Genomic DNA, 12734 nt, shown 5'->3' with positions numbered 1-12734 from the left:
TTGAGAATTCCTAGGCTCTGCCTTGAGAGACACCATCTCTAAGTCCCATTATAACTTCCTCTATCTCGAATAAAATTTCCCATCTTACATTTATACAAAGTGGGATATGTTAGCTAATAGGTTGGAAAACTTGGTCCCATTTCTTTCAAGGGTTAGGCAAATATTAGAATAGATTATACATTTGATTGATAATACATAGTTGTGGATCCTTAAGCACTCTTGCATGTGAAGAGTCAAACGATAATGAATAAAGAGAAATGAAAAATATTTGTTATCCTTCTACATCCATAAAGGGAAGGGAGAGATAGGAGACATATTATTCTTTACAAAGAGATAGGAGACATGAATTTGGGGTTCATTGATATTATGGAATTTTCAAATATAATGAGAAGAGGTGAGGGAATGTCTCTTTTGTGGAATAGATTGAGAACTTCACGACTGGTTGAAGAAACTACATTTTCTATTTCTCTTCAATCCATTGAATTGGTTTTGGCATGTGCACAACATTACGATGCAGATGATAAGAGAGTGAAAAATTTGCAAGGTGTAACATTGCTAGATAATACACCTAAAATTGTAAGACAAGCATTCAGTATTCCACATCATGACCAATATGCTATTGTTGACATGAAGATTGCCAATGATTACTATTGTTAGTTTGATTCAATTGCAAGATGATTTTTGAATGATAAATTAATGCATCAATAGAGTACCAATGTTAAAAAATTGGCCAGAGGTTAGGACAAAGTTGATTTTAAAGAAGAGGGTAGAGATTACATCACTCTATTAAGCAGGGTTTTTGGATGTCTTGACTCGACTCATTTTTAGACATGGATACTTTATTTCATCCACAAAATTTGGAACAAAAAATAGTTTGATTTGGCATCCATTATTAGCAACTATTTGCATGAACAATTAATTGATGTTCTTAATAGCAAAAAATTCTATATGATATCCTATTTGGTGTATTTATTGGCCATGTAGAATATATTCTTGGGTCTAAATAAGAATGATACGTTCGAAGAGGTTCAGCTAGGAGTTTACAACTATTTCCCTCAATTGGAAATGATCAAGAGTGAAAATAATTTTTGTAAATTAAACGATGCTTTCATGTTCAGTATAGAATGAAAACTTAATGATGAATTGGAAAGAAGAATATCCAATGAAGCTACTCATGAAATTGCAAAATATGGAAATTGGTTTATCCAATTTTGAACTTTTGCCTATATAAGTGTGTTTGGCTTCCATGGTTATCCATAGAAGTTTCCACATTACCCGTCTAATAAAGTCTTGCTTTTCGAGTTGTGCAAACAAATTTTTCAAGTAACAAGACAATTTGGGGATCAATACTTGCATTTATTTGAATTTCCAATAACTATTGGTAATTAATCTTGTGCTGATCTTGATGTAGCAAAAAGTGTAGAAATAGATGTTTCTCATCTTCAAATTAATACTATTGGTGATGTGCAATATAACTTTGATCCAGTAGGAAGGATATCTGCAATTGTAGAGAAAAGTTACAAACACCAACTTGCTTTAGAGGACCACTGGGCCAATTGTGTAAATGAGAAAAAAATAAGAAAAAGGGACTACTATAGATTATCAGTGGAGATCATGCTATCTTGCAAGATCCATAAGATTGCAGAAAACATAGAAGAAGATGGGAATCTGTTGCATCCACTATATGAAACAAAAAATATTTCTGATCTCCAAATTGATTCGATAGATTGGTACTCTCAAGAAAAAACTTTGATTGAGAGTCAAACAATGGATGTCATATTGTTGTCAATAGAGTGGCTCTAAAAGCCATTTACATTACTTCTAATGCACTCAGTATCACACATTTGAATATCATATCAAAAATTCTACAAATGCATTGGATTTAGTAACAAACGTTGTCACATTGGACCCAACTATCATTTAAGATGGAATTTCTGGTGTGAATAATGATTTAATCATCAATGATCATAATATAGGTGAGGATGAAGGTTATTCAACTCCTATTCAAGTTGGGGTCAATAATGTGAGTTTTGATGATCTAAAGAAAGATCAAGATTTTTAAATTGAATCTCCAAAAATTGGTAAAGATAGACACAATTCACCTATTGTTCAATCACATGAATACGTGTAACATTCTCTATCGCCAGAGAAAGAAGCAATGCTACTTTTAGATACAAACAAAGAGGATAGAATACACACTACTTTTATAGAATGGAGAGATGATTTGGAAATGCTAGGTATTCGCATGATTCGAAAGGCAATTAAGCAATATAAAACTATTCTTGAGAAGGTACTTGTGGCACAGGAGATTGATGAAACAATATTTGCAGAGATTGATTTTTTAAATGAGGATATTCCAATCGTATAAAAGGAGACGAAAATGCATGTTGATCAATTAGTCTCAATTGGTATTAATCATAGAAAATCCCCGCTTCAAGAATTGCTAAGGGTGTGTAATTTGAGAAGATCAACACTGATGAATTGTCATAAAAAATTGCACACAATAAAAAGTTTTCCAGATATATCCATGACAGGATTACAAAAGTTCTTCAAAGGTTTGGGTTGTAATTTTTTTGATAGCTCTTTTGAATTGTGTTCCGCTAATCAGGTCATTCAACAATTCTCTAAGTCAATGCAAAAGAAAATTTAGGAAGAGGACATTGACATTATGATTCTGAAAAAAATATGATATGTGATTTTTTAGGCCCAAAGTTCAGATTTAGTGGATATTATTAAAAGTGTAAAAAATATTGTTAACTCTATCAATGTGAAGCTCAAGTACCACTTGGGTCTTGAAAAAAATATGTTGAGAGAAGTTGTTGGTGCATTTGCACGACACTACTCTGTATAGAGAAAAAATAGCATCAACAAAGTTACTTTTATATGCCAATGATGAAATAATTTATTTTCTAAAATCATGTATGTTTTATGCATATTCTAATTACCTAATTTATAATTTTATACATACTACAATTTTTTGTTTCTATAATGTAGTTCTCATATTTATTTTTTTGGAATGTATTAAATTTAAACATGTCATGATTTATAATTTTAAGCAAACTACAATTTTTTGTTTTTGTAGTGTAGTTCTCATATTGATTTGTTAGGAATGTATTAAATTTAAACATGTCATGATGTTTTACATACAATATCACTATTAAATAGTGGTTTCATGTGTGACTGATACAACATGATCTTTTTAAAGACCCTATGTATTTTTTTCATACTTTGATCATTTAATACTTCAAATGATATTGCTAGATTAGTTATTTGTTAAAATTTTGTAATCATGTATTGTCCAATTAACATCCGTTAAATAGAATCTTGATGTAAAAAATGTCTATGTTGTATTTAAAATTTCATTATGTTTCTCATTCTATATTTTTTATTTTATAGATTGTATTCAACATAATATGAAAGGGGGGGAAAATTATTGCGATTATATCATTGAAATATAATAGTAACAAGGATAAAATATTGTTAATTTATATGTAAAAGAATAACTAGAACAATTATTTTCGTTGATATTTTTAAAAATTTATATGCTAATACTTTCTACTCTTTTGGAAAAATACATTAAAATCATATTTACTTGTGTAAAATTTTGTAGTCCTCTATTGTATTTGAAATGGTAGAAAAATTAAAGCTAAGGAACATAGTCTAAATAGTACTTTGCCTATTGATTTTTAGCTATGCCATCAAGATGTGTCAATTTTTAGTCTGAAAATGAGAGAAGACAATATCAAAGAGAATATCAAAGAGATTATGGGCATAGACAAAAAGAAAATATGGATGATATAGAAAAGGAGAAACAATGTCTACTCTATAATGAGAAACAAAGAGAGAGATATGCTAGAAAAACACAACACATGATGGATATAGAAATAAATAATAAACATAAAATTATAAGGAGTAAAAGTAATTTAGGTAGTCCAACTGTCTCTAAACAGTATAGACCATCAAAATTTGAAAATGAACAACTCTCAATTACATCTTTTAACTTTCCTTCTATAGAGAATGGCATGCTTCAAATATCTCAAGATCAAATGGACTATATATCATGTGAACATGGAGAGGTAGCTAAAAGCCAAAAACAAAATAATTGCACTTAGTATAGTGTTAAACAAGATGAGCATAATGTTGGACACATGGAGCAAAGAGTGTTGGAAGAAACACAAAGTAGAAACATGTTAGAAAGAAATGTGGGTAGAAGGAATTGTAGGAGACAATATCATAAAGATTATAGAAGATGACAACAAGGTGAAATGAATGAAGCTGAAAAGGAAAATAAATGTCTCATTCACAACCAACAAGATAGGCAACATAATGCTAGAAGAAGAGCATAGAGAATATTAGAAGAAACACAAGTCAATAATAATAGTTTGACAACTACATTAGTGGTGAAAATGATCGTCCTACATTGAGAGGTGTTGCACCACTAAATTCTATGGATGAGAACACGAGTAAGAAAAATGAAGATTTTGGTTGTGGTATAGGGACTGAGAGGAACTCCAATGAAATATTTTGAAATAGTTATCAAAACCTTCAAAAACTCTTTCGACATCAATTAGATAATTTGGTTATGCCTACAATGAGCTACATGTGTCAAGAGTGTTATGTTGGCATTAAAGTTAATCATACAGAAGAAGGTCCAATCTATAGTCGGTGTTAGCAAGAAAAAGGAAATAATAGATTCTTAATAGAAAACAATATGGACCCGGGTTTACAACCACTTGAACTTTCAAATTTGACTCAAGTAGAAGAAATGTTAATTGCATGTGTAAGTCCAATTCTGCAACTAACGCATGCAATAGGGGGGTAATATAAATACAAGGGACACACAATAAGTTTCCCACAAAATATTGAGCATGTATATCAAAGTCTACCAACCCCAATAAAAGACTTGCCCATAATAATAGTTTGAAAAATAGATCAGTGTGGTACAAACTATGATTTTACAGTTAACAAAAATCGGGTGTACCATGCTCTAAGGTATAAAACTGAAAATGAATTTTTTTATACTAATGTTAATGTAGATACCCATGCATTAGATGAAATTCAAATGCATAATGATTGTAATATATTCCATCAACTAAAGACTATTCATGTAGATGTTGACAATGAATCAAAAGAAATTATATGTCTACAAAATGAGATTGATGAGGTTAATGATACAAACATTAATTATTCCAAATCAATGACAACAAGACTAGTGAATTTTCAAAAGGAAATGGAACTCATACATGCATGGGTTAATAACCCAAATATAGATCCTATGAGTTTGATTGACTGGCCAGAAATAGGTACATCTCTAGTGAATCAATACATAACACTAGGCTTAATAGACATGGCCTTTCCAACATTGTTTCCAAATGGACAATGTGACTAGTTGGAGCCACATCTATGAAGAGTATACCTTCATGAATATGTGTATCATCTAATTTGGTATAGGGATCATCGCTTTGGTAGACATCCCCATTTTAGATATTACATGGAAAACATGGTAATGAGGCATCGTGCACAAAATTCCAATTTAGTTTTTGTAAAAAAAAACTTTGAAGAGTTTCCAATGACCATTGATGAGTTACGAGAACATATGGAAAAAATTTCTGGCACAAACCTTGCTAATAAATTAATGCATTTTGGAAAAACCTTAAGAGGTACAAGGTCATAATGGAAAAAAAGTTAGGCATTATTATATGATTTTCCGAAACAACTGGGGACCCCCACAATTTTCTTTACACTTAGTGTAGCTGATTTGTATTGGCCTGATCTACATGCACTGATGCCTAGAACTCAACCATCGGATCCAAGGGAGGTGCAGAAGTGGAGGAGAAAAAATTTTATAGACTATCTTCATATTGTTGCATAGTACATGCACCTAAGACATACAATGTTTCGTAAAGAAATTTTGGAGAAAGGCTTCAATGTTAAAGAATTTTGGTCAAGATATGAATGGCAACATAGGGGATCTCCACATGTACATGGTTTTTTGTGGCTTCATGGAGCTCTAAATATGGATAAGTTAGATTGGCATAATGAAGAATAGGTAAGAGAAGCTGAATCTTTCTTCCATTGTATTGTGCATGCATGGAATCCACGGGCATGTTGTACAAAAAAAAATATGCTGGTATTTCTACACTAATTTTCATTATGTAGACATTTTTGTAAAATTTCTTTTCATGAACTGTATATTTTCACTTCCATATTTTTATTTCTCCATTTAAAAGTCTTTGTTTTGATCAAGCCATTTTAGAATTTTGCACAACATCCATGTCTTAGAAACACAAGCCAAATACTAGATATTAACATGCCTGATGATTATGGAGAAATATTGAATATCGTACAATGACATACAGTCTGTAAAGAGGGAGCATGTCTTAGAAAAAAAAGGGAAAAATTGCACGTAGGTACTATCTATTTCATTTGTCCTTGAAAAAACTATTCCAATGACATATTTATTGTGTTTTAAGTTTCTTAACTTAAATTGTAGGTACAGTGCTCCTTGGGCAGTAAATAGAAATGGATCAAAATTGTATATAGACACAGAATCTGGAGAAAAAAAGTTTGAACCTCGAAGGAATGATGATAGAGTCAACTCACATAATAATTACATTTTGCAATTGTGGAGAGAAATTATAGATTGGCAACTAGTTTTATCAGCACATGCTATTATTAAGTATATTGCAAAGTATGCATCCAAAGTAGAGAAAAGTTCTGAGACCTACCATCAAATGTTGACATGGTTGGTAGATATAGAGAATCCTGATGACTTTGCATCCAAAGTCTACAAAAAAAATTTAATTGAAACTATTATTGAAAGAGAGCTTAGGAAACATGTCACTTGCTCCTAGAAATTCCATTGGTCAAATGCAGTAAAAGATTTGTTAATTTGAACGTCTCCTAAAAAATATTCAAACCTGTTATGAAAAAGAATGAAGATTGTGAAGAGAAAATAGAATCATTCATAGATTCATATATAAGAAGACCTATTTCCATGGACTCCATCAATTTGATTGATGCCTCTAGAGCATGGATATATAACAAAAATAGAAAGAAAGATAATAAGTGGGAGCATAGAAAAAAGGTTGCAATTGTCAAAGTCTATCCAAAATTTATTTCTATTCCACCACATGTATCAAACAAGTTAATTGATTTCTACTTTTCAGAGTTTTTGTTATATAAACCATTCCATGACATTCAACTTGATATTGGTGATGATAATATCATGATAGTTTCAAACTGGGAGTCACTAGATTATGTTCTATCGCATGTTGAAAGAAGAGTGGATGTAGAAAGTAGTGATGGCAGTTTTGAATTTGGAAGTGAGAACAATGTAATGGGTCCTCGTAACATTATAAAGCATGAATGGGAAATCATCTCATGGATGAATCGTGGTCAAATGATGGAGATTTATGAAGTTGATATGCTAGGAAAAAGAGACATGGATAGGCAACATAGTTGGTCAAAGCAATACAAGTTAGATGAATAGACTTCTGATGCAATCAATTTTATTAGTAGAATGAGAGAAAATGGATGCACTATAAATCTTCAACATGAACAAGAAATTAATAGCAATAATTTGGGTGAAAAGAAGAAAAGGGCATTTGACATTATTGCAACACACTCTAATAGTGGTGATAATGTAACACCCCTGTATATGATAATTCAGGGTAAAATTGGTATAGGAATGTCATTTTTTATTGGTGTAATCAATAATTTTTTTAAAAGATTCTACATTCCCTAAGCATTGTCCATTGTTAATTCTAGCACTGATAGTAGTGGCTACATACAATATAGGTGGTTCAATAGTATATTCCAAATTTAAGATTCAAGTAAATGATTTTAGACAGTTGGAAGGAAGATGTTTGACAAGTTTCCAAGAAGAACTAAGTAAAATAAGATATATTTTAATAGATGAAATGAGCTTTCTTGGGGAGAATTTACTTGAGAATATCGACTCTAGACTTCGTCAAGCATTTCCTCAAAATTGTAATCTTAACTTTGGAGGTATTCTATAAAAAATTTATAATTGATGTAGTAGAGAAACTAAAAAATTAGTGTCAATATTTTTTTTATTTAAGAATTGCTAATAAATATTTTATATATTTTTAGGTATCTCGGTTATTTTGGTTGGTGATCTTGGCCAACTCCCTCCTATGAAAGATAGGGTAGCATATGATAGTAGGAGCCATGCAAAAATACTATGGGAAGATTTCAAGATTGTGATCACATTGGAAAAGGTCTATAGACAAGCGGGAGAGAATCAAGATCAAAATACGTTCCATTAGTTGCTCACAAATATTAGAGATACTCAACCAACAATTGATGATTGGAAATTACTAATGTCACATACAACATGCAATATTCCAAAAAATGTAAATGATGATTTTGACAACAATGTTCATTTATTCTCTACAAATGATAATGTTCACAAATATAATTGAAGAAAACTCCATTCCCTCCGAGAACTAGTTGCACATATAATTGCTAAAAAGTTTTCAAATTATAGTTTGGGTAGATGATAATTGTGGTGATGAACTTGATATTGAATTATTCATTTCAAGGAGATCAAGAGTTAGCAAGAAATACTAATCTATTAAGAGAACAAAGCATTAACTAGCATAAAAATCATAACGTATATAAGAGACAAAGTGAAACCCTCAAATGAGAATATGAGCCATAGAATGAATCTCCCGGTGACGATGCTCACTTGATTTAGGGATGAGTCTATTTGATAGGATTTGGGATGTGTGCTCAAGATACTCAAACTATGCTTTAAATGGAGATGGAAAATGGCAAATTGGTAGCTTTTTGAGCTCTCAATTTGGCATTATAAGGGTATGGTTAAGGGCTTTGGTTTCTCAAACTAGCATTATAACTTTAACTCAAGGATTGTGATGAAATGGCTTGGGAGGGGATCCAATTTATAGGCCAAGGGCTTGAGGGATGGAGGATCAAGATGCAAGGAGAGATGAAAGCTTAAGGAGGGCTAGGATGCACTCAAAGGGGAGCACATGGATTGTGCTTGTTTGGCACCAATCAGGGAGTGACACATGTCACAGGGTCATTGGGTAGAGGAAAGGGCAAGGATGAGTCAAAAAAGGTGGCTCAAGGCCTTAAATGGCCCTCATAATGGCTTGTAAGAGCTTTTAAGGGCATGTAAGAGCATTGAAGGCTTATGGTTGGGATATTTTGAGGGAGGAGACTTTGATTTGGCTTAAGAAAGTCTTAAGCTCACTTAGGGAATGTGACAAGGTTAGGGGAGGGATTAGGCTTGGTTTTAGGATTAGATTAAGGATGTTAGAGATGTGCAAGTGGATGGCATTCATGAGGGTGGGTGAGTTAGTAGCTAAGATTGGTTAGTATGGGTAGATGGGGTGGATTAGACTAAATGGAGGATTTAGGATTTATTAGATTTGAGGGCTTTGATTATCAAATAGATTTATTTAATAAATGGGGATTTTGGAATTAGATAGGAGAATAGGATTTAATTGATAAATGATAGGTTATTTGATTTATCAATTAGGACTATAGATGATTAATTAAATTAATCAGCCAGGGGATGACAAAGGATTAATTAAATTAGAATTTGATTAATGATGCCTTTAGAGATAGCTAAATAAGATTACCAAAGCGGTGTAATCAAATTTAGGTGTCTACATTTTGCCCCTCTTTGACATAGTGTTGAGACAACACTATTTCAAAGAAGTTCGAATGGAGATGACACGAGGAAGATGTTTTAGCAAAAAAGTTGCCCCAGTCTTAGATAAGAAGAGGAGAGACTAGACTTAGAGATGGCCCCTCAAGAAGGTGGCGGGGAGAGAAAATGAGGCTCGACGGCTTCTTGAAAAATACAAAAATCTAGGATAAGAAAGGAGACTTAGAGTGGCAAAGAGAAGGGGTTGAATTAGCTCAAACTCTCACTAAGGGAGAATGATAAAGGGAGGATCAGATGCACAAGCTTAAGAGTTTCCAGGATTGAGGGGGGATGAAGGAGTGGAGCGCTATAAAAAAGGAATCCAGGATAGGGAGATGGATGATGGGATGATAAAGCTGATGCAATAGGATTTCAAAGAGTTGGCTTGACAGAAGATGGGTTTCGGAGATCCCTAGGACTAGGATTGTGGATCTCGAAAGATGAGGCTTGGTGGATTGATTCGATTGATGGATCCCTAAGACTAGGATTGTGGATCCCTAAAGCTAAAAGTAAAGATTGATTCAAAGAGATACTGATGCATAAGCTGGGATAGTTGCTGGATATGGATGGGGGTTAATGGAGATGAAGGGAGTCCATTGAAGCTTTTTGAGCAGGGGGATAGTCCAAAGAGAAGTACCACCATGTAGTTGAGCACTAGATTTCCTATAAGATGGTTGGTTAATTGCCAAGGTTACCAAGAAAATCAAGGCCTTTTCACCACCTGTCCAGAGGACTAGCGAACTGACTCAAAACAAGCATGCAACAATTGCCCCAACATCACACATGAATCTTAGAAGAATCAAAGTGGAACCGACACTGGGTAACCCACAAGCACAAAAGAAAAACAAAAAAAAGACTTGATCAAGACCTTACACCCAAATTGCCCCACTTGTAGTATACCATGATATGGAAGATCATGGAAACCTTGAGGAGGGAACAAAAAGATTGCTTGGAAAATATATTTCAAGAACCAAAAGAGAAGATTCCAAATCAAAAGAAAGCAAAAATTCAAATGAGAACCATTTACCAATGAGATGGGTAGGACGAGGTACTAACGAACCAAGATCAGACATGAGGAAAGCTATATCCTACAAGGATCTATCGGAGAGCACCTAAGCTGATGGATCTGGATGAGGGATGTGTCTAGCAAGCTGAACTAAGAAGGATAACACTTTGGTGATAGGATATCTAGCTAAAGGATGCATTGGAATAGCTAACTGAGGGTTGTGCAATGTGTGCAAGATGCTAATCAAGGAGGAACTGACATGAAAGTTGGATAGATACAATGGTACTAAGCTAAAGAGAATGTACAAGCTGATGGACCAAGATATGTTACAAATGTACAAGGTTGGTTCATGTTTTGGTTTTTGTGAGATGGAAATGTTTGTGAAGGGTGGGATGTCTGCAATAGTTGATAGGTGGATAGGTAGATGGTTTGTGAAAATCTTAAGGAAAATGGGATTCTTTGTGTGCATGTGATAGGATACAAACTAGGATACAAGCTTATTTACAAGCTAGAATATGCTACAAGCTTTGGACAAGATTTGGATATACAAGCTATGATACAAGGGATGATACAAGATTTACAAGCTGGGGTAAAAGATTTACAAGCTGAGGTACAAGATTTACAAGCTGTACAGGAGGTATTTACAAGCTCCATTAGATTTTAGATATTTGGTTGGAACACCAAGGGAACAAGCAGGTGTGTTATGGGATGGTGGGTGAATGGATGAGGGATAGGATAGTGATAGATAATGGATTAGTCTTAGTACACAAGGTGCCTAAATTACAAGATTTTCACCAAGGTACCTATCCAAGGCGCTTGAATTGCCAAGTTTTCTCCATTGGACGCATATTTCTCTTTACTATTTTTAAAATTTTTTTTTTTTTTAAGCTAGGTATACCAAGGATCTTCAAGCATAGAACTTCTTGAGATGAATGATGTTAGTAGGATCATTCAAGAGATCTCCTTCTGGTGTAGATAGCTGATAGGCTCTGGAGCCAAAGGATGCAATGACAACATAGGGACCAAGCCATGTAGGTTCAAACTTGCCTTTCTTTTCTCGATCAGCTTAGACTTTCATATTTTCTTTGAGGACCATGTCGCCTGGCTCAAAGTGTCATGGGAGCACCTTCTTGTTGAAATTCCTTTTGAGACGAGTTTGATAGACTGTGAGATGATCATAGGCTTGTTGTCACTTCTCATCTAAGAGATCTAGTTGGGTGAGTCTGGCTGCTCTGTATTCTTCATTTGATATTTTCCCTTGCAAGGATATGCGAAAGGAGGGAAGTTCAACCTCTATAGGTAGTACCGCTTTGGCACCATAGACTAGGGAGTATGGAGTTGTGCTAGTGGATGTATGAAAGGAAGTTTGATAGGCCCATAGGGCTAGATTTATTTTTAGATGCCAATCACAGCCAAAATCATTGACAACTTTCTTTAGGATTTTGAGGAGGGTTTTGTTAGTTGCCTCTGCCTGGTAGTTACCTTGTGGGAAATATGGGCTAGAAAAGTGGTGATGGATGTGGAGGGAAGAGCATAATTCTTCCATGTTGATATTTTCAAAGTTACCTCCATGGTCGGTGAAGATGGTGGATGGGATGCCGAAGTGGCAAACAATGTGGTACAAGATGAACTTGGAGACCTGAACTCCTGTAGCTGAGACTAGGGGAACTACTTCTACCCACTTAGTGAAATAGTCTGTAGCTGTTATTATCCATTTATGTCCATCAGATGAGAGGGGTGTGATAGTTCCAACTAGATCAAGGCCCCAACAAGCAAAAGGCCAAGGTGGTGCAATAGGCTATAGATCCTGTGCTGGAGCATGCACAAGATTTGCGTGCTGCTAACATGGGAGACAGTTTTTGACAAAGTCACAGGAGTCTTCTTCAATGGTAGGCCAATAGTAGCTTGCTCTAAGGATTTGTCATGCTAGGGCAATACCACTCATGTGGGCACCACAAAGTTCAGAATGTACTTCTTTTAACACCATCAAAGCCTCATTTTCATCTAAACATCGAGAGAGAGTATCGT

Source organism: Cupressus sempervirens, chromosome 1 (genome assembly GCF_028749045.1).
Source record: "Cupressus sempervirens isolate cs-2001-9-10 chromosome 1, ASM2874904v1, whole genome shotgun sequence".
NCBI lineage: Eukaryota > Viridiplantae > Streptophyta > Pinopsida > Cupressales > Cupressaceae > Cupressus > Cupressus sempervirens.
The sequence above is the reverse complement of the archived record's forward strand: the minus strand, read 5'-3'. Positions refer to the sequence as shown.